This window comes from Vicugna pacos, chromosome 30 (genome assembly GCF_048564905.1).
Source record: "Vicugna pacos chromosome 30, VicPac4, whole genome shotgun sequence".
Taxonomy (NCBI): Eukaryota; Metazoa; Chordata; class Mammalia; order Artiodactyla; family Camelidae; genus Vicugna; species Vicugna pacos.
The window spans coordinates 35,252,909-35,276,144 of NC_133016.1; the positions used below are offsets into that span (position 1 = coordinate 35,252,909).

Consider the following 23,236-nt stretch of genomic DNA (forward strand, 5'->3'; position numbering starts at 1 on the left):
ACAGGGCTGCAGGGCAGATGAAAGCATCCAGTCTACAGAAGGTGGAAACACGGTCCATACAAGGGCTCAGCTCAGATGTCACCTCCTCAGAGGAGCCTTCTCTGCCTGCACAGTCTACAGGGACAGCCTCCTCCAAGCACATCTCCCCAGCAGACACCTTCTCCATTTCCTGCATAGCATTCAGGACACGGGCCCCTGCTCCGTACCCAGCCATGGTTCCGCTGCCCTGAGGAAAAGCCCTCACAGGAGCCATAAAGCCCTACACGACCTGGGCCCCACCTCTCTGTCTCCTCTGGCACCACTGTCTCCACCTGGCCCTCTTCTCCTCCACTCCTGCACTCCTGACTTCCCCCAGCCTTATGTGCTCTCCAGAGCACAGGTCCCTCCTAACATGCTGTGTGTGCTCACTGTGTCTAATCCACTGCATGCCTCCCACCCAGGTCAGTAACCAGCACACAGTAGGGCTCAGTAAGTAGAGTATGAATGACTCTTACCATGACTGCTGGGAAGGCTTTTGTCTGTGGCCTACAGTGATCACACACCCGTCACAAAATCTCTGAGGTCCTACTGTGTTGGGTGGGTTCCAGATACCGGGCACAGCAGGTAGTGAAGCAGTCAGGTCTCCATCCACATGCAGCAGACAGCCTGGTGGGGGACACAGAGAAAATTAAGTAAAATATATACAATGTCCGGAGGTGATATGTTCCATGGAGAAAAATAAGGTCAGGGAGGACATTTGAGCAGATTCCTGGAGGTGTTTAAGAAGCAGGGGGAGAGAGAGCCTGGCTGAAAGAGCAGCCATCCCAAAGGCCCTAAGGGCAAAGTGGGATGTATGTGGAGGGTCTTAGTTATCCGTGTGAGTTCTTAGTCCTGCCTTGAGTATGTATGTTGCTTTCATTTGTAAACCTTGATTTCACCTTTATAGCAAATTAACCTGCATCATCAGTCTGCATAATTTAGTCAACTCTGTTTCAGGTGTTGTGGGCACAATGGCAGGCTAATTACTTGGGTTGGTAAAGAATTACCAGCGTCTGAGAAGGGTTTAGGAAAGTTCAATAGGGACACTGCTATAGGCAACATCAGGCCACACAGGCAAGAGGTGCCTACACGAGAGCCAATGTTGAGTGTGTGGGGTCTGTTATTGGGGGGGTGCTGTGCACACAAGGAGGAGGGGGCTGCATGATCAATTCATGCACAGGTACCTTGTTGGTTGTGAGATCTGTCAGGGGCTTCTCTGAACAAAAGGCTTTACCACTTTAATAAGGGAAGGATGTGAGTTCTCTCTTCCTGGGGCAATGAGGTTTCATAGGGTAAACACACAGCAAGAGAAGATGTTTTATAGCTTGTGGAAATGCAGGTGTGCAAAGGGTCCTGCAGTGGGGAGTGGGAGGTAAGGGGCCACTGGGCTCTAGGCACACAGAGAGCCCATGGGTGAGGGTGTATGACTCTGAAGAGTGCCTGCTGGCTTCACACCAGGGACTTTATGTGGAAAGAGGAGAATCTAGGTTATCGGCACGTGTCTACTCAGTGACCTCCCTAAGCCTAACTCTGTCAGGCACCAGGTGGCTATGAAATGAACATGAAGGTCCCCACCCTGAGGACCCCAATGAATGAACATCTTGATATCCTCAAGCCCCTTCCCCTGCACCACCGCCCCACCACATCTGGGTCTCAGGCTTTGACCCTGACATCAGTGGCATCTTCGTTCCCTACATCCAGCTCCTCTGGACATCTCTGTGATGAGCTGTTCCATGTCAGCAAGCCCCAAACTGAGCTCTGCCTTTACCCCATGTTTGCTTCCTTCCTGTGAAGCCCCTCGTGAAGGAGCCACCACTAGCAGGATCCTACAGCTCTGAGGCTCTGCCTTCCCCACCCCTCCGATGTCTCCCAGCCCATGATCCCCTATGGAGGTCCCTATTATCCTCTCCCTCCCACTTCATTCTTGGGATGCACACCAAATCCCTCTTCACAATCTCCCACAAGACAGGTCCAGGTCCACTTGGGGACACTGAGGTGACACAGGCGGATGTTGCTGGGAATGAAGAGCAGGATACTTTAGCAGAGGAGAGGAAAGGGCTCTAAATCCACCAGAACACACGCTAAAGTGGTGGCAAGACACCCATAAAGGGTGAGGCAGGCATCACACTGCAGCCCCGCCCTCTGCTCCCCCAGGGTGCCCTGTGTTTCCTGCTTTGGCCTAGGGGACTCCCCCCTCACTCTCTGTTAGAGGGGTGCCCATCCATTCATTCACACCCTCATTAACCATGTACATGGGTCCTGCTCAATGCTAGGCCTCAGCTAGATGACAGCTCATCCTTGGGGACACAGCTCAGATCTTACCTCCTCCATGAAGCAGTTCTGGATTCCCACCCCCCCTGAAGCTCCTCTGGCCTCAATTGAGACCACTAGGGCTGTGACCACACTCTGATTACATCCCAAGTCTGTGATCTCTGTGAAAGCCCTGGGCCCAATGTAGAAAGAGACTCAGAAAAATGGGGCCAAAACGGGCTAAGAAAAATGTTACTAGTTCTCTATTACAGAGAAGGGCACTGAGCAGAGAGAGGGCAGTGTCCAACCAAAGCCACAGAGGAGGGTCTCAGTGAGCCCTCCCATGGCCCTGTTACTAGTTCTCTGTTACAGATGAGGACACTGAGCCACAGAGAGGGAGCAGAGCCCTGCTATAGCCTTGGCCCCACGACCTGTGTCCTTTATGACTAGCTCCATGCTGCCAGCAGGGGTGTGGGCCTGGAATGGACGTTGAAAGCAGCCTGACCCCCAGGCCCCCTTCATACACAAAGTCAGTCTCAGGAACACCCCTCAAGACCTACCCTATACCCCTGGGATTGGGACCTGATTGCTGTTCCTGGAAGCTGTCTGGGCTTCCCTGTGAATTGCCCCAGGAGGTGCTTGGGACAGCCACAGGGCCCCTGAGGCTTCCTGTCCCCAGCTGAGCAGCTCTGGTCCCCTTGACTGTCCCTGGCCCAGGCCTGATTACACAACGTTTTGGCCGGGTAGCCAGCTGTGGAGATGAGGAAATGGGGGCAACATGCAGATACACGCAGAGGTTCAGGTATTCACTCAACAATCACTGATTCAGGCTTTGCAGTGTGGCTGGCCTGGGCCCAGGCCTGGGTGTCCAGTAGTGAATACAGTCAACCCCTTGAGCCTTCTGGGAAAGCAGTCCTCAGAGAAACGGGCCCTCAGTGCAACCACCCTGCTCCCCATGAACAATCACACTGAGATGAGGCTGCGGCCATGGGTCCCAGTGGAGGATGAAGGGAGGAGGAAAACCCAGAATGGGCACTTACCATGAGCCTGGACACTGGAACCAGATGACCTGGGCTCTGTAATCTGGGGTGGTCACCTCAGCTGTTCTCTCTGCGCCTCAGTTACTTCTGCAGAAATGGGTGATAATGCCTGTCCCTGCCCCACAGATTTTCATGAGGAGTCAGTAAGCTTCTCTAAGGTGTGTAGGACAGTGCCTGGCTATGGGTCAGGATCCTGCTCACCTCACAAGAGTCTGTCCCACTTTAAAGATGATAAAGTCAAATCTAAGGGGGTTATGAGACCAGCCTGGGCTAGCCCCCTTCTCATGGTCTGCTGTCCAGGTCTCCTGCTTTTACATCATACCTCTGCCCCCATATCCACCCAGCAAAGTAGGTGCTGAGAATCTGAGCAAATCAGAGTATGAATGGAGGCACACCCTCTCCCCATCTTGGGCACCTGGTGTGGTGGGCAGGTTGGGGATATCGGGCTCCTCCAGACTGTCCAGGAGGCCCAGCATGTCGGTCACCTCATTTCCACTCAACACGGAGTAGGTGTGTGGCCAAGGGCCAGAGGGCGCTGGAGTAACCCAGGGTGGGTGGATGCTAGGTAGGTGTGGGAGGCACAGAGTGGCCCCTGGAAGACAGTGCCCAGGCAGCCAAGGTGCAATGAATGAGGGTCCCCAAAAGGGACAGAGGACAGAGTCCAGCCTGGACACCACCCCCTGCTGGACCCTGATCTGGGGTGAGAATTGGGACAAGCCAGTGCCCCTCTGGGACTCTACATCCAGCAAAGAGGTGAGGAAAAGTTAAGGAGACCGTGCTCCCTGTGTGAGGGCGCTGCTTCCAGGATCCTGGAGGTTCCATAGACCCTTGTGAAGTGGCTGCTGTTTGCAGCCCCATGTGGGCAGAAGAACTGAGGCAGGGAGGACAGAGTGACTCAGGACAGAGCTAGGATTCATCCAGGAGTGTGTGCTGAGCCTCTTGCTAAGAGCAGCCTCTGGGCATCATGGACTCAGGAAGTGTCTTGTCGTCCCTCTTAAGGCTCCTGGCATGTTAGGCAGGAAAGGTCCCAGTGCCCATACCTGGGCCTCTCTGGGTGATTCTGACATGTGGGATCATGATGGTCCTGAGAAAGGAGAGAGAATGTGGGCTGGGCGTCAGGTCTGCATCAGACCCTAATGATGCCCCTAATGTTGTGTGACTTGGAAACTCCCTGACCTCTCTGTGCCTGGCTTTCCAGCCCTGACTCAGAGGACTGCTGTGATTGGCACACAGTAGGACCTCAATCAGAGGAAAAAGCCAGCCCTTCCCCAGGAACCTCTCCTCTTACATTCCCAAAGCTAAGCCCATGTTCCACACATCACCAGAGCTGAAACTTGACAAACAGGGCAAGTGAAATCCAGCAACTCCTCCCTCCTGCCTGAGGCCCTTCCCTCCTCAGTGACAGTGGCTCTGAGCAGATCTCTGCATCCCAGAAGTCTGAACTGAGCCTTGTGACCTGGAGGAGTCCCTGTTCCACACAACTTTGTTTCCAGGTCCTTCCAACAAGACACAAGATCACCTGGTCAGTGCCTTAGCTACAAGGTCCTCCCTTTGCAAATTGCCCCATCACACCCGGGCTAGATGATGTGAGTTCCAGAGCACATGACCATCCAAATGATGACTTCAGGGAAACATCCCTGCCCACACTGCACTCTTCAGAGCCCACCTTCTAAACTAAGGGGTAGTGACCCACGGTTGTGCACACTTTTATCAGAACACAGCCCTCACCCACCCACCATTGGAAACACGTGAGAAGCAGAGATTCCCAAGTGCCTGGACCCCTGTCATCCAGAAAGCAGAGGGTAGGATAACAGACAGAAGGGGAGAAAGTACTTTCAGACTATATATCTGATAAGGGGTTAACACCCAAAACATATAAAAAACTCTTACAATTCAACAGCAAAAAACAAGCAATCTGATTTAAAAAGTGGGCAGAGGAACTGAATAGACATTTTTCCAAAGAAGGCACACAGATGTCTATCAGGTACATGAAAAGGTGCTCAACATCACTCACCATCAGGGAAATGCAAATCAAAACCCCAGTGAGATACCCCCTCTCACCTGTCAGGGTGGGTGTCATCAAAATACAAGAGATAACAAGTGATGGTGGTGGTGTGAAGTAAAGGGAAACTTGTGCAATGTTGGTGGGAATGTAAATTGGTGCTATCACTCGGGAAAAGAGTAAGAAGGCTCCCCCAAAATTTAAAATTAGAACTTCCATATGATCCAGCAAGTCCACTGCAGGAAATATATCCAAAGGAAATGAAATCACTATGTCAATGAGACAACTGCACCCTCATGTTCACTGTATCATTATTTACAATAACCAAGATATGTAAACAACCTAAGTGTCCATCAGCAGATGAATGGGTACAGAAAACGTGATGCATATATATGTATATAAAATGGAATCTTATTCAGACATTAAAAAAGTGAAATACTGCCATTTGTGACAACTTGGGTGGACCTTCAGGGTATTATGCTAAGTGAAATAAATAAGACAGAAAGACAAATACCTATGATCTCATTTATATGTGGAATCTACAAAATAAACCGAAACACATAGAAACAGAGATCAGGTTGGTGGTTGCCAGAGGTGAGTCAGGGGGTGATTGAAATTCGGGAAGATAATCAAAATGTACAAACTTCCAGTTAGAAGATAAACAAGTCCTGGGGACATAATGTACTGCAAGGTGACTGTAGTTAACAGCACTGCGTTGTGCATTTGTTAGTTAAGAGAGTACTTCTTAAAATTTCTCATCACAAGGAAAATAGTGTGTCACTATGGGTGATGACAGACGTCAAGTAAAGTTAATGAACTGATCATTTCACAATATGCACATGTAACAAGTCATTATGCTGCACACCTAAAGCCAACAAAGTTATGTGAAAATTGTATCTCAGGAATACTTATGTCAGGAAGCGGGGGTGCGAGCCTGGACTACCTACTGCAGGAGCTGCCTTTGCCCTCCAACAGCAGAGGGTGGTAGTTGTGACAGAGACTGTAGGTCCCTCAAAGCCTAGAATGTTTACTGTCTGGACCTTCACAGGGAACGAGTGCAGACCCTGCCCTGGAAGACAGTGGTCATGGCAGCAACAAAGGCCTGCCTGTATGCAGGCTCAGCCCAGACAGCTCCTGTGCTCTGCTGTCACCGCATTTACTTCCCTCCACACCCTCAGAGGGAGAGGCTTCAAAGTTCTCATTTTACACGTGAGAAAACTGAGGCTGATTTGCTCTGAATTATTGACAAAGTGGTGGGGGAAGCTTTGAATTCCAGTGTTCTGATTTCAAAGCCACATCTCAGTCCTGATTTTTAGAAGTTGGAGGTCCAGGCACTGGGGATCCTCCACCTTCCTCACTTGTAGTCGTACTCCAGGGCTGCCACTCCCAAGGCGTCTGGGTGAACACATTTAATCCGCTTACTCTGCACCAGCTGAGCCCTTGGCTGCCAGTCTGTGGTCACTGCCTGAAACCAGCTGAGGTTTTACAAGTGAACCATCACCCCCTGCCAGCCCACCTGCCCTGCCATGTGGAGAAGACCCCTCCTAGCCTGGACATTCTAAACCCTTAGCTCGCACATTTGCACAACTGCATCAAAAGGACCCTACTCCCTGTGTGGAGATATCGACAAGGGGAAGGGAGAGGAGTTTGGGGTGGCCGCTTACTGTGAAGGTGACACATGACAGGGACATGTTCATGTCCATAATGGCACTCAATTTGAAGCTTAGAACATGGTCACAGCGAGGGGTAAAAGCTGAGAGGCTACAAGGCTGCCTAGAAAGGGGCTTGACTATTGAATTGTAAATGTGTAATTTAATTTAAAAATTAGCCCCCTGGGTGATAAGAATTTGCCCCTAAGGCCAGAATTGGCCACCTGACCCCTGGGAACCCCTCAATTCCAGGATGTAATCATCTGAGCATGGAGGGGGCTTAAATTGGAGTGCTGTCCTCTCAGTCATGGTGCACCTGCCCACGTGTGCACCCATGATCTGCAGTGCTCACACATCAAGGAGGTCCAGGTCATAAGGAAGGGATGACAGACTGTGAGGTCACACGTGTGCCCCTGCAGGGGTGAATGTTGTATAGAGAAGAGCCCCCCACTCTCACCTCCAGGAGGGGTGATGGAGGGAACAGGACTCCTGAGCCCCGAGGCTTAGCAAGCATCCTGGCTGAGGGTGGGGAGGCTGTCCACTCCGAAGTCATAGGTCAGATGGTAGATTGGGGTCCCACCCCCACATCTCACCAGTGAGAACGTCTAGTCTGTTTTCTCTGTAAACTGGAACCCAGTCACCCTCACCCTCAGAACTGGGGGCAGCCTGTGTAAATTACTACACAAAGCCCTGGGCTGTTTCAGGTGCCCGGGGGTGTCCAGCCCCCCCTAGGCCTGGCAGGTGGGAGAGGAGAGTTGTGGGTTAGCAGGTGTGACAGCAGAGCTGAGACTTGGCTGAGTGCATGCACTCTAATATCCAGGAACTGGGAGCTACCAGTAGCAAATCTGTTCACTGAGGCCATGTGTACTCTCCCTTGTCATTTACAATCCCCTGTTTGAACAGAGGCCTCTGGAGTCTATTTGCCACATTGTTGCCTGTCACCTCACTGTTGCAGTTCCAGGGTCTCCATTTAGCCAGCTTGAAGGAATAGTCAAACTTTTTCTTAAAACCAGTGACAGAACACCAAAGTGGCTTTAAGAAGCAAACAGGGCAGGAGAGAATGACTTACCTAACTGAGACGTCCACAGGCAGATAGCTTCAGGCAGGTCTGTACCTGGTGCTCAGTGACATCAACAAAAGTCATCCTTCCCCACCTCTGGGCTCTGCCACTGGTGTCATCTTCACATGGCTCTGCCTTTATAAAGCAAGAGAGTCACCAACTGCCACAGGCTGACATCACCACCCCTCAACTCCCAACTGAAATAGAACTTCTCTGCTCCCAGGATTCCAGCAACTAGGCCTGACCTCCGTGGAGCCTGATTGGGCTGGTGCCCAGCCTTGAGCCAATCACAGTGGCCAGGGAGGATGGAAAATGCTGATCGGCCAGATCAAGGCCATGTGACCATCCTCTTCAGGAAACCTGTGAGCTGTTCACCTGTTTCCAGCTTGGGAGAGTGTGATGTCTCCCAGAGGATTCTGCTTCTAGCACAACCTGCTGGTGGCACAATGAGCTGGAATGAGCCTGTCTGCTTGGTGACAAGTGACAGGTCACTTAGTGGTTCCTTGCTCCGGGGAGGGAGGCATGTCCACACAGTATTGGGGCTTCAGAGCCAGAATGTAGTAGAAAAGCCTCCTGGTCTCCCAAAAGGTGGGAAAGTGAGCAGTGACACTGGAAAGGCACTCCTCTCTGTGGCCCTTGGCTTTCTCCTTGTTACAGTGGAGAGTGCAGTGCTGCCACTGACAGCCCACTTCCCTGCTTGGAGGCCTTTGCAACAGGTGGAGAGTGCTTGGAAAAGCCCATTTATTCTGAGGAACTGTTATTGCTCCTGGTGGGATTATTATTTTCATGTCACTTGTGAGGTGGGCCCTGAGGGGTCCCTGATCTGGGGGCACAGACACCCACAGAAACTTGGCCCAGTATTGCTGTTCATTCAACAATGTCTTACCAAGCACCTACTGTGTGCCAGATTCCCAGGGTAGAGCAGTGATGTTGACAGCACAGGTCCCTGCCTCACCTCATCTCTGCATCCAAGGTGGGGTCACCAGAGTGGGAGTTCAGGAAGCAGAGGATGTGGCCGAAGCCTTGTGGGAACCCCTGGGTTTTTCTCTGTGCTGAGGACCCAAGCAGCACACCGGTTGTGGGACTCAGTACCCGCAGGACCCAGCATTGATGGGTAAAGGAGAGGGGCATTTCTACAAGCCCATCCTCACTAACCCCAGGCTCTGGAGGGCAGCTCCAGTCTGCTCAAACCCAGGGGGCATCTTCCTCCATCCTGATCACCCTCTGGTATTACTCCCCGCTCAGATGCAATTTTCCCTGTGATAGCTACACTCAGAATATGTGTTTGTTTCTCTCCCATGTGGTTAAGTGGACTTCACATGCATGATAGCGATGGAGTGGCTAAGCCTCTGGGCAGATTGCTGGGTGACCCGTGGAACTTGCTGCACATGGTGAGCTCCCTTCTGTCAACCAATGGGCCAGGCCCCACCACTGTTCTGTCTGTTCTACCTCACTTAATCTGCACAGACACTCTGTGCGGGACATCCTGTTATCCCCCATCTCTGCTAACCGTGGGTGGACAAAGCTTGGGTTTGAGAAAGTTGCCCAGGTCACATGGTTGACAAGTGCGGAGCTGGGGATTTGCACCCTGGTCCCAGGAGTCTGGATCATGGAAAGGGCTGGGTGGGGCAGCTTATTGCAAAGGGAAGTCCTGCCCAAGCCCCTCCCATGAGAGCCCACCCAACAGCACATCTAGGAGAGTCAGCATTTCCTGGACCAGATGGACAGAACCTCAAAACTTCTTTGCAGATAGTTTCCATGTTCTTTTGCAAGCACAGAAAGGCCGCAGACCAGGGAAGGATAAGGCCAAGAGTGTTTTCACTGGGGAGAGTGAAGGACAAGTGTGAAGACACACAGCACTCCCAGCAGCCCTCTCGGCAGAGCCTGCCACTGGGTGAGCAGCTACCGTGACTACCTACCATAACCCTGTGAGGTTCATGCCTGTACAACTCTGCCTGTGAGAAGAGCAAAGTGAAGCTCAGAGAGGTGTGGGGACATTCCAAAAAGAAACAGATAAGGTGGGATCATCACCACCATGCTGTGCAGGTGTCACACTGTCACACTGCTCATGCATGGCCTGCTGGGAGTAGTGAAGGCCTGATAGGAGCACAGGAACACTGTGGTGAAGGTGACGTTTCTACCTGGGACAGCTGGTACCGGGGACTCTAGCTGGTTCTTCATTGTGCCTGCTTTGAGTGTCAGCGTGTTGCAGCCTCATGTAGGGGAAGGGCTGTCTCCTTTCCACACCGGTGCAAAAGGAAGAGCATGTACACACTGGCATCACCATAGACCACCGGCAGGATCAGGATCTGGAGCTCAGAGCAGAAACTGCCAACACCTCAGGAACTGGTGCAAGAGGAGGACCTGAGTGCCCCCTGAAATATTTCTAGTTTTAAAAACATACTTCATTAGGGGGAAGTGATAAACAGTTGATCCCTTCAAAATATTCTGTTATCCAAGGAAGAATAGCACCTCAGCATTGTAAGAGGTTTAACTCAGTCATCAATAACCATCACTATAGGTATGAGAAAACAGAGTGTTAGGAGTTACAAAAGGGTCTCAAGATCATGCAGGTCAGAACTGAGAACCATCCAAAGCATGTGCTGCATGATAGCCTCTCTAAGCTACCTGAGGCTTGGTCTGCTCCTGACACAGGGCAGATGGTTCTGAGAAAACCACACTCCTCAGGGGACCCCAGGGAGTTGACAGAGTTGAGTTTGGGTTCCTGGTCATCTTCTAAGTCTGGAATTTTGAGATTCTTCTGCACCTGTCCTTCCTCCAGAACAGAATCTGATTCAGGCGGGATTCCAAGGACTGAGGCATGTGCCAGGCAAGAGAGCAGGCATGGCTGGATGAGAGCATCACCAGTGCCATTAAAAAAGAGGCCAGGGCACTGAGATTTCCATTGATTTAGCATCATGGCTGGGAGGGGTCATGTGTTCTACAGTGAGTTCCGAGTATCCTGCACCGCCCTCGAGGACCTGCAGGGGGCGAACGAAGCCAGCGTGTCTTAGGTGGCGGTGCGCATGCGCAGTCCGCATCAGCAGCCAGCGTCTTCCCTGGGGGCGGAGCTTGCTTTCCTCAGGCCTGAGAGGGCGGCGCCAAGGAGGCTCCGGTACAGCGCTGCCTGCGTGTCTGCGGGAGGATGCTCCCCACTCTCTGTCTGAAGTTACGCCGGTTTCCCACGGCCTGAGCCCGCTTCCTGCCGGGGTGTGTGTGGACCTGACCGAGCTGGGGCCCCGGCCAGCAGGGCAGGAGGGGACGTGTGCCCTGGCGGGCCCGCTTCGACTATTCTCCTCGCCCGCCGGGAGCGGGTGAGTGTCCGTGTCCATCGGGGCCGCTGGGGTGTCCGCGCCCCTGGTCCTCACCGCCCGGGTCCCCCCTTCCCCCGTGTGATCGTAGGTGTGTACACCGCGGGTCAGGAGCGGGGATGCGGGTGTGAGTGTCCGTGTCCATCCGGGCCGCGGGGGTGTCCGCTCCCCTGGTCCTCACCGCCCGGGTCCCCCCTTTCTCCGTGTGAACGGAGGTGTGTACACCAAGGGTCAGGAGCGGGGACGCGGGTGTAATGGGAAAGGGGCTGAGAAAGTACTGAGAGTTAAAGAGAAGTGTGTAAAATTACATTATATTAATTTTTATATTTTAAGTGTGTCAAAGTCAGAGTTTATCATGCTTTTACTTTCTTGTCTTTAAAGGAATGCAATCATTTAGTTTATACTTAAAATATGCTTCTCAGCTTATCTCATTTTCAAGTCAAAATACTGCCACGGTTGACATTTTCTCATAATACAGTGACAATCTTAAACATGTGTGAATATAAACTCATTGAAAAAATCTTGCAGTATTCCATGGTGAGTTGTCTTCTTAAAAATAATATCCAGGCCATTGCTAAATTATTACAAAAATACAAATTTTTTGAAGCACTTTTAGAAGTTCCACACACAGTGGTATTTTTAAAACACCAACCACTGCATAGTGCTTAAGATCATTTAAGATGAAATATATTCAGACCTAAAACTTTAGAATACTCAAAAGGCAGGGTAATGGCTGCTTTTTCATTGCAAATACATTTTTTTCTTCATAAGTGCAAAATACGAAGGTATTCAGCTAAATTTTGTATATCTTAATTCAAAAGGTGAAATTAGAATATAATCTCCTTATTTTTTATTTTAAGGCTATTTCCCATAAAAATTGGTATTTTTATCTGTAGGACCTTAATTGTCTATTCATTTGTTTTTTTCTTTTCGTTTATTTTCTTTAACAGAGAGTGCATTCTTGTGTCTTGTTAGAGTTTTTAATTCTCCTAACTTATTCCAAGACTTTCTGACACTGATAGTAAATAATGGGAAAGGCCTTATAGTAACTGCATCTTTTCATGTAGTCAGGATTTTTTTTTTTTTTTGGATAACTTTTTTTTACAATTTCCACTTGGTTCACAATATTATCCCATTATGACAACTCAATAAAAAATTGTAATCTGTTTACACCAAGACACTTATGTCAGCACAGTGCTTTTGCTGATATGATTTTACATTAGATTATAATATAATATTTGATTTGATTTACATATAGACTAATACCTATTTTATATATTTACACACATATATGAATATCTGCTAAATGTCATTAATTTGCATGGGGTGGTAGCTGATAACATGTGATCTTTCTGACCATTGGCTATTCTTATATGTGTCTAACGTACTTCTTAGAACAGATACTAGAACATCACACCTCTCATTATACAGTATTTTAAAGGTTATATTTTATTTTATTTATTTTTAAACATTTTTTATTGAGTAAGAGTCATTTTACAATGTTATGACAAATTCCAGTGTAGAGCACAATTTTTCAGTTATACATGAACGTACATATATTCATTGTCACTTTTTTTTTTTTGCTGTGAGTTACCACAAGATCTTGCATATATTTAAGATTCCACACATGAGTGATCTCACATGGTATTTCTCTTTCTCTTTCTGTACTGCTCCACCATGAATAACATTCTTCAGGAGCATCCATATCTCTGCAAATGGCGTTATGTAGTCAGTTTTTGTGGCTGAATAGTATCCCATCATATAAATATCCCACATCTTTATCCAGTCATCTGTTGATGGACATTTTAGGCTGTTTCCATGCCTTAGCTGTTGTAAATAGTGTAGAAAAATCAGCTGAAAACCTTATGGGGGTTCCCTTGTAACTCACTCTTTGTTTTTCTCTTGCTACCTTTAGGATCATTTCTTTATCCTTGAATCTGGCTATCTTGATTAGGATATGCCTTGGTGTGGGTCTGTTTCGGTTCTTCCTGCTTGGGACCCTCTGAGCCTCCTGTGCTTGGATATGATTCCTTCTTTAGGTTTGGGAAATTTTCAGTCATGAGTCCTTCCCATACCTTTTCAATCCGCTTTGTTCTTTTTCCCCTTCTGGAACTCCTATTATGCATACATTGGCACAGTTTATATTACCCCATAGGTCCCGTATATTGTTTTGTTTTTCATTTGTTTTTCTCTCAGCTGTTCTGATTGGGTGCTTTCTGTTGTCCTGTCTTCTAGGTCACTTATTTATTCTTCTGTATTTTCTTGTCTGCTTTGCACAGCCTTTAGGTCAGCTCTCATCTCAGCCAATGAGTTTACTAATCCTACCTACTTCTTCTTTATAGTTTCTATTTCATTTTTGATACATTTTATATACCTAAACACTATTTCTTTTAGTTCCTTCAGTACTTTGATCACTCTTTTTTGAAATCTTGATTTAATAGACCATCAATGTCTATTTCTTTGTTCATGCTTTCAGGGGATTTCTCTTGATCTTTTCATTGGGAGTGGTTTCTCTGCTTCTTCACATTGCTCATATCTCTCTGGCACCGTGGCTTAAGGAGTAGCAGTTACCTACTTATCCTGGAGATGGTGTGCCCTTAATGATTTTATCGAGAGGTCTTTGTGTCTTTGCCCTGCTTCATGAACTCAGCTTGCTGTTTCATAGGCCTTCTGTTGGCACCCTCATCTGTGCTGCTCTCAGTGGCTGTTGGCCAGCAGATTGTGCCCCCTCCTAACACTAGGTCAGGAGCTGAACTCTTATCCAGTGGGTGGGCAGGTCACTCCCCCTCCTGATGCCACAGTCAGATGCTGTGCTTAGGGGGAAGCAGGTGGGCAGATCACACCCTGTCCCAGCACTGTGGTCAGGTGCTGTGTTCCTGCCAGGAAGGTGGGTGGCTGCCCACCTGCCCTCTCCTGGTGCTGGTCGCTCCGCTGCTCTGTGCAGCTGCCTGCTCTGCCTCGGGTAGGCGGTCTGTAGGTGGGCTCAGGGAAGACCACGGAACAGCCCCGCCTACGCTCTGTGCCAAATCTGAGCTCCTTGTTTCCCTTGGCGGCACAAGTTCTCTGAGGTGTCAGGGTAGAAAAATCCTCTCTGCCTCAGGCTATAAACAAGTCTCAGTCCTGCCTAAAAGGTTGTGGGGCCCCCACGTGCAGATTCAGGTCTCAGCCCTGCCCCCGCCCTGGCAATATGCACAGGAGGAGATGGTAGCTGTGGCTGAGCCCTGCCTCTCTTCTTGCGAGATGTGTCAGTAATGGCACAGGTCTGAGGAGACAAAGGCTTCAGCACCCCTCCCCCTAGGGCACATGCCTGCTTATAGTTTTGTTTACCTTCTGAGTTAAAATTTACCTGACAATGAAATGTATAAATTAGGCTTTTGAGGTTCATCCTTGTATCAGTAGTTGATTCTTTTTTATTGTTGAATTGTATTCCATTGTTTGAATATACTATCATTTGTTTTATCCATTCTCCTACTGATAAATACTTAGGCTTTGGATATCTTTTTTTGCAAGCAAACATTTTTTTTAAAAAATGCAAATATAATATACATGCTTACATGTGAACATATCTTAAGTATACAGCTCAGTGATTTTTCACAAAGTAAACACATCTATGTAACCTTCATCCAGTCAAGAAACAGAACATTGCTGTTCCACTTTGGGTTTCTTCCCAGATACTATGGCACCCCTTTGATGGATTCACCATCCTAAATTCAGCCACCATGGATTGGTTTTTTTGCTTTTGAAATTTTTAGTCCCGTACATTCCACTCAACATTATGTAAGATTCATCCACTAGTGTTTTCTGTAAACTAGTATATTTATTTTTATTGCTTTAAAGTATACAACTTGTATGCATGTGCCACCACTTATGGTTATGTATTTATTGTTGACAGGTGTTTGGGTCATTTTCTATTTGGGGCTATAACAAATAGTGATTATGAGAATTTTCTGGATGTCCTTTTGTGCTCTGATGTAGAAGCTTCTGAAGGGTACACAGGGAGTGTGTGTTTGTATGTATGTATATGTGTGTGTGTGTACATATATACACACACACACATATACATATATAACTTTCATTCAAAAAGCCTACTTTCAAATTATTTGTAAGAATTTATATTCCCACTGGCCATGTGTAAGAGTCCCCATTGCATGTTACCCTCACCAATGCTTCATATCACTTAACAACTAACTATTCTAGTGGATGTCTAATGGTGTTCCAAGTGTGGTTTTAGTACGTATTTTTATTATTACTAACGAGCTCAGCCACTTTTCATAGCTTATTTGGATTTTTCTTTTTTTTTATGAAGCACCTGTTCAATTTTTTTGCACATTTTAATATTGAGGTTTTGCCTTTTTCTACACTGGTTTTTGTTCTCTATATGCCCTAGATACAAGTCTTTTGGTGGATATAGATATAGCAAATATATTTTCGCACCATGTGGCTTTTCACTTTCTTAGTGGTATCTCTTGATAAAAATAATTCTTAATTTTACTGAAGTCCAACTTAAAACTCTTCTTTTATGTTTAGTGCTGTGTCCTGTTTAAGAACTCTTTGCCGCTTCAAAGTCATTAAAATATCTCCTACACTATTTTCTAGATGCTTTATTTTGGTGGGGGATTAGGTTATTTATTTTAATGGAGGTACTGGGAGTTGAACCCAAGACCTTATGCATGCTAAGCACACATTCCACCTGAGCTTTACTCTCCCCCAGATGCTTTGCTTTTTGTTTCAAATTTATTAGATTTATAATCTATCTAAAATTACTGTTCATGTATGGTACAGGGTTTAATTCAATACTGTTCCATTGGTCTATATGTCTAACTTTAGGTAGTTATCACATAGACTTAATATTGTTTTATAATAAGTTCTTTAACATTGTTCTTTAATATCAGCTTGGCTATTGTTGGCTCTTCAAGCTTCTCTATGTATTTAGAATCAGCTTGTCAAGTTCTACAAAGAAACAGTAACAACAATTAAGTTTTGGGGATTTTGATGTGCACATATAAATCTTTGAATCAGTTGAAGGGGAACTGACATCTTTAAAATGTTGAACCCTCCAATCCATAAATTTGGATTACCTCCCCTATACTTATTTTTATCACTGCTGTTACAAATTATCACAAATTTTGCAGCTTAAAGCAACACAAACTTATTATTTTATGATTCTGTAGGTCAAGTCAGGAACAGGTATCACTTGGCTAAAAATCAAGATGTCAGCAGGCTGTATGCCCTTCTGTAAGTCAAAGGAAGAATATATTTCCTTGTCTTTTCCGGCTTCTAGTGTTCACCCACATTTCTTTACCCATGACCCTTCCTCTATCTTCAAAGCTAACAGCTTTACAGCTTTCTAATCCTTCTTCCAAAGTCATATCTTTCTGACCACATCTGGGAAAGATTTTCAATTTTTAAGGACTCCTGTTGTTAGACTAGGCCCATGTAGATAATCCAGGCTAATCTCCCTGTCTCAGAGTCCTTAACCTGATACATCTGCAAAATACCCTTTGCCATGTAAAATAACATATTCACAGATTTCAGGATTAGAACATGGATATAGGTAGGGGTCAGTGTGGTGCACTATTCTGTTTATCAAACTGTTTAACATTTGATACTTTCTGACAAACGTATAAGATAGAAGATCCTGGTCATGTTTAGAATGCTTCCTCTGCAAAATATTGGGCACTGAGTTTATTTGAAAGGACTGAAAATAATATTACCACAGGAATGGTTTCCTAATTCTACTGACATTTACTTACTTTATACTTAAATACCCAAAATGGTCAGCCAGGAGTGGGATCTTGGCAAATAAAATAAAAGTATAATTCAAGCTTTTATCACTGAATTTATTAGCTAATTCTATTTTAGAAACAGACAGAAAATAAAACAATTTAGAGTAAGCCTGCTTGCTTATATATTAAGTGAAAATAAAGTTTTAAAAGCATGTCTGAATATGGGATAAAGTGAGCATCATAAAATGTAATGTTAATATTTAGTACCTGGAAATCTCAAACTCCCAATTTATAAACAAGTTCATACTGTATAGCACAGGGAACTATATTCAATAAAGTTTTGTAGTAACTTATGGTGAAAAAGAGTATGAAAATGAATATATGTATGTTCATGTATGACTGAAGCATTGTGCTGCACACCAGAAATTGACACAAAATTGAAAACTGACTACATATATATATATGTAGTATATATATACATATATATATATATATATATATATATTTGAAAGGACTGAAAGGACTATATATACCAAGAAAAAAATTAGATTGCTAACCAATAAAAAATCTGTCAGTAATATAATGCTAGAAACCCTGAGACACAAAAGAAAATTTCAGGCATACATCTGTTTATAGAGTCATAGAAAAAATAGTGCCTATGCAAGTCCCTGATAAGCATGAGAAAATAGGAAAGGCAATATAAAAGTTCAAAATGCTTTGCTATGTAAGAGCTGCAACATGACTCAGACACAAACTTCAGTGGTCAAAATATCTATATAATTAATGATAACTTAAAGTAATTGAGGGCATCATTTTAAATGAGATAAAAATAGCTGCTCAATTTTCATATTACTAACCAAGTCATTTCTGTTTATAGTAGGTTTATATTATTTTTATATGTATTTATATTTTATAAAGACATATCAACTTAGATCCTGGCAGATAACTGACAGTGGAGCAACTGATTGATTTAAATGGGCATCACAGGCTTATCAGATTTCATATGCTTTAAATATACATTAGATATTAGCTGTCAGGAAGAGTTCAATTTTCATTTATTCTAACATAGCTGTGCCACAGGCAGGTTACTCTGTATTCACAATGGAGGATCATGATAGATATGAAGATATCAAGCCTTATTGATCTTCATAGGGGTGCTTTTATAAGAAAAGGAGAATAAAATAAAAAAAAATCTAAAATACTACTTTTTTTTATAGTGTTCTAACAGTTATATCTTTTATTTTTTAACTGAGTTATAGTCCATTTACAATGTTGTGTCAATTTCTGGTGTACAGCACAATTTTTCAGTCCTTTATGAATATACGTATATTTGCTTTCATATTTTTTCACCATGAGCTACTACAAATTCTTGAATATATTTCCCTGTGCTATACAGTATAAGCTTGTTTATCTATTCTATATATACCTGTCAGTATTTACAAATCTTGAACTTCCAGTCTGTCCCTACTCACACCCCTCCCCCCTGTAAAATACTATTAAATCAACATATATTTTTGAAGAATTATGAAAAATGGGAAACTATAAGTTGTTTCTTTAAATTGGAGCAAAAAGAACTACTTTAACTGGAAAAATACTTAAAATCTGGCAAGTTTTATGATTTCATGTTCACCCCTGACAGCTTTTCTTTCCTCCTTTCTCCTTCAATCTTTATTGGACCTTCTAAAGAATTAAATTACAAAAAAGAAAAAAAGAAAGAAAGAAAGAAAATTAAGAAACAGCTCTGCATCTAAAATAACCTCCTAACTGGAAAGATGGTATACTTTGTGAAAAATTTACAGCTGCCAACTTATGATCTATGTCTCTGTCCACACTGCCTTACTTGTTAGGGAGGGTCTTAAAAAAAAAGTAAAGAAAAATAGCAAATTATAATGGCTTTTACATTTTAAATGCTTTTCTATGTGTCTACAATCTGCTCTATCATGAGTTATTAAGATAAACATTATCAGCTATACTCTACTTTCCTATCATGCACATTGTGACTCTAAGAAGCACGCACGCTCTAACTTACCATCTGCTGGTGGTGTACAGGTTAATGCAGTTCTTTTGACAATATATGGTTTTGTAGTCTAGTTGTCTAACTACTACATAATGGAAAAGATGTAGAACTACTGGTACCACTGCCCTCGGTCTCTGTCATTTACCTTAAACATACCTGGAAAAGTAGATTCAAAAACTCATTGGCAAGAACATTTTTCACACTCCAGATCTGATATTCTTCTAGAGTTAAGATGGCCATTCTGAAAGAGAAACAATATTTAAGAATATCTTAAATCTTCATTTTCTTATATTATTTGAATTAAATTTGTTTTATTAAACTTGCAATGGTCATTTGTCTGAAAGAAAACTAATGATTTAATGTAGATGCTGTGTATTCATCCGAAAGTAGGCCAGCAAGAATAAGTTCAAAAGTAACCAAACTCTGAAGTAGTCCCTCATAACGTGGGCAATTTATCACCAAAAATCTTCCTCCAGTAAGACCTGGGAAATAACTCACAGTATCTTCTGGTTCAAGGTGAAGTTTACTAACAGAACCCACAAAAGGTTCTGGGTAGAGAAAAAGGACTATTTACTAACTTTGAAAGCATTTTTCCAAACTCTTTGGATTATGCCCTTTGACCCTAACAATTTTCTAAGATCTTTAAAACATCTGGCAATATTATTAGACTTCTTAAGAGATTTAAAAGAACTAAATATATATAATAAATGAGTATCTATATTAACATTTCCTCAAAATAAAATGTAACATTACTTTCACAAGTTGAGTAAAGCAGTATTTTTTTTTTTTTTGGTGTCAAAGTGTACCAAAAATTACATTTATATACAGTAGACAATATTTCTTGGCAGGCAAAAATATAACCAAATGCTTCTTACTTCATGTTTTGAACAATCACCTTAACAATCCTAGATGAATAATAATGTTCTTAGCGTTTATTACTTAATTATATTTTTATTATCTAATGATTTATTATTTAAAGATATTTAATAATATTTACTATTAATGATATTCATGTATTCATTCAATATATATTACCATTTATTACAAGAAAAGATTTTAAAGCACTGTGATGGTAATTAATGGCTTTCATGATGCAACTTCCATTGAAGTATATTAACACCAATGTAATGGTACAAAATAATGGGTAATATTGTCACCGTCTAGTCACCAGTGAATATGGGTAATAGGTTTGGTTGAAAGGTCCAAAATCTATTCTAAATTTTTACCATTTCATTATTATGGTTACACGGAGATGGAGCAGCTAAATGATCTTTTTTTTTAATGTTCAAAAGTACAGCCATATGAAGAAACTCGGTCTTATATAAAAATAGACAGCAATGATAACCTCCATACTTATCAAACACCCAGAAGAAAGGCGATGGAAATTGTATCTCTACATAAGGTATTTCCTAATAGAAACTTTCCTGTGTTTCTGTTTTCATATATACCAAATATAAATGGCTACCTTAGTTTTGGGCAGAAAAGTAAATGAAGACGGTTATCTGAATTGCCAAACAAAGATCAAGCCCTGAAAAATTCATTTCTATTATTTATTTCTATTGAGTGTCAGTTAATAAGACTATGATGATTTCTTCTGGATTTGTGATTGAAAAAAATGTTACTTATTTTTCTAAGCCTGTGTAAGGCCACTATGGTCTACATCCTACCATTTGCAACTTGGTACATGTCAACATTTGAATAGAAAGGGTCAAATTAACTCATATGTGTCTCACATATATGGATTATCTTCAGTTTCACAGGGATACATAGACATTAAGGCAAACCTATTATAATATCTTTAATAAATGTTTTGAAACTAAAAAAATTCAAGGCTTTATTCTTTGTAAAGTACATGCTTGTTTCTGCTATTATACACTTATTCTGGCTGCTATTAAAGAACTTAGGACAGACCCTCACCAATATTATTGAAAAAAAAATTTAAAAACTATATACACCACCCAGATTGAGATGAAAAATAATTTCCATCATCCCAGATATCCTATGCTCCTTCTCAGTTAACTCACCCATCTCCAAAATCACTATTGTACCACTTATTAACATTAGTTCTGTCTCTGTTCTAGAACTTCATATAAATTAAATTGTACAATGTGTTCTTTTATTGTGGCTTCTTTTGCTCAATATAAGTTTTGTCTTACCATAATGTATTAAACTGGGAGAAGTAAAGATTATAAACTACAGATGGCAAGGGCTGTCTCTACTTAATTTTTACAAAATGCCTAGCTTATAAAATATAATGTTTTTATGTAAATAACACTTAATGGAGTTGTTTAAAGGTCGAATGGGCTTTCCTTAGGGACAACTTGGAGTTATTGTAACCACAGGTCCAAATAAGCATTTAGCAGGGATGATGCAGAAGAGATTCAAGTATGTATATGTAACGTATGTATACCAATTCAGAATATAATGTATTTTTAGAAAAGAATAAATTAGTCTCTGCTAGACTCACCTTTGTGGTGTCATGTGCATTCTATGTGTCTCTACAATGTTGGATAGATCCACAAGTAATTCCTTTAAAACCAGAAACCCAAATCAGTAGTTAGGAAAGAGAAGGTATCATTTTTATTAGACAGTAGCTGAAGTATAAAATATTTTTTCGGTCAAGTTTTGTTTTTTTTTAATTCCAGAAAAAGATTGCTTGTTTACCTTAAAAATTTATGACAATTTTCCAGTGGTTTCATTTTTTTTTTACATAATACATTCAGTTTATTAAATTTTCTAAGGTAAATTCTCTTCCCAATTTTGCATCTTTGGCTATGAATATTTTGAGTAGCATAATATAGAACCTAGAAGTAGAAAGAAATCTTTTTCTCAACCTCTTTTAAAAAATTCTTCACTCTATGTTCCTGTTGGAAGTTTACATGCAAGAAGATGTATACAATCAGACTTTACCAGGGTATCATCGGTGCAGTTGTCCTTCCAGACCTCTGTGCAACCACGTGTCTCTCAGTTCAACCCTACAGAGAACTCCATCACCATCAACATCAAATACCTTGAAGCAAACTAAAGAAAAGAAACTCTTATGGAGGAAAGTTACTTTTATATTCTGAAGTATAATACATTTTATTACAACCTGCCCTAGTGAAATTACTTAGTTCCTCAAACAACTACATTCTGGATTAAGTTCTTATTTGGAGGAGATTGTGTCATTAAAGTCCTTTGAACTTGTAGGAATTCCTGTACACTTCACAAGTCTCTCTCCTTATATAATTAGCCAGCTTAGAGAACTCTATCCTTCATCTAAATCTAAAGTTAAATTTCTTGCAAACTGAAAAAGAAGGGCCAAGTTACTATACAATATCTCACAGATTTTGAGAAGGTAATTCAAGCTTTTAAATTAATTTCTAATATTTATAACTGATCACTTCAGAGTTGATTCTTACAATGCTGAAAATATTCCATCTACATTAAGAATCAACAAAAAGCTGGTACAGTCAGCTCCCCGTATCCATTGGTTCTGCATTCACAGGTATAAACAATAGATCAAAAGTATACATGTATATGTATATGTATATATATATATATATATATATATAAATTTTCCCAGAAAGTTCTCAAAAGCAAAACTTGAATTTGCTATGCACTGACAACTATTCACATATCATTTACATTGTATTTACAAATAATTACATTGTATTAGGTACTAAAAGTAATCTAGAGATGATTTAAAGTATACAAGAGGATGTGCATAGATTATATGCAAATACTATGCCATTTTACATAAGGACATGAGCATCCATGGACTTGGTATCTGAGGGGGGTCTCAGAACCAATCCTCAGCAGATAATGAGAGATGACTGTATAAAGATTTTGCCTCGCCAATGTAATTAATGTGCACCCAATATTTTTGCCTAAGAACAATTTCAATTCTTCAATGAAGTTTATATACAACAAGCTAAAAATCCAAAATATCAGCACTTTGCTAATTAACATCAATATCAGCAAAATTGCTAGTTAGTCTATTTGGTTAACTTCCACTAGTCCACTGGCAAAAAAATAAATTAAAAAAAAATTTAAGACAACAACCTCAATTGAGAAACAAAGACTTCAGCCTCTTTAATACCAGAACTTTAATGTGAACAAATAATCTATCACAAAGCCAGGTTAGAGTAATGGTATACTATCAGGGAAGATAAAAGAAATCT

General features: G+C 42.9%; 1 long non-coding RNA gene across 2 annotated transcripts in view; it reads right to left on the bottom strand.

Annotated features, from left to right (window-relative positions):
* Positions 1-497: 497 nt before the first annotated feature.
* Positions 498-23,236, bottom strand: part of LOC140690401 (uncharacterized) — a 33,053-nt gene continuing 10,314 nt past the window's right edge. The window contains exons 9-16 of one of the 2 annotated variants that reach the window (XR_012065670.1): positions 21,984-22,094; positions 21,541-21,602; positions 19,230-19,314; positions 10,161-10,405; positions 8,029-8,154; positions 4,349-4,392; positions 3,309-3,395; positions 498-645 (exon numbers count right to left, since the gene is read on the bottom strand). This is a non-coding gene — a long non-coding RNA (uncharacterized lncRNA). Of the gene's footprint in view, positions 646-3,308; positions 3,396-4,348; positions 4,393-8,028; positions 8,155-10,160; positions 10,406-15,915; positions 16,281-19,229; positions 19,315-21,540; positions 21,603-21,983; positions 22,095-23,236 lie in introns of those variants that run through there. The other variant, XR_012065671.1, reaches the window with a different exon arrangement.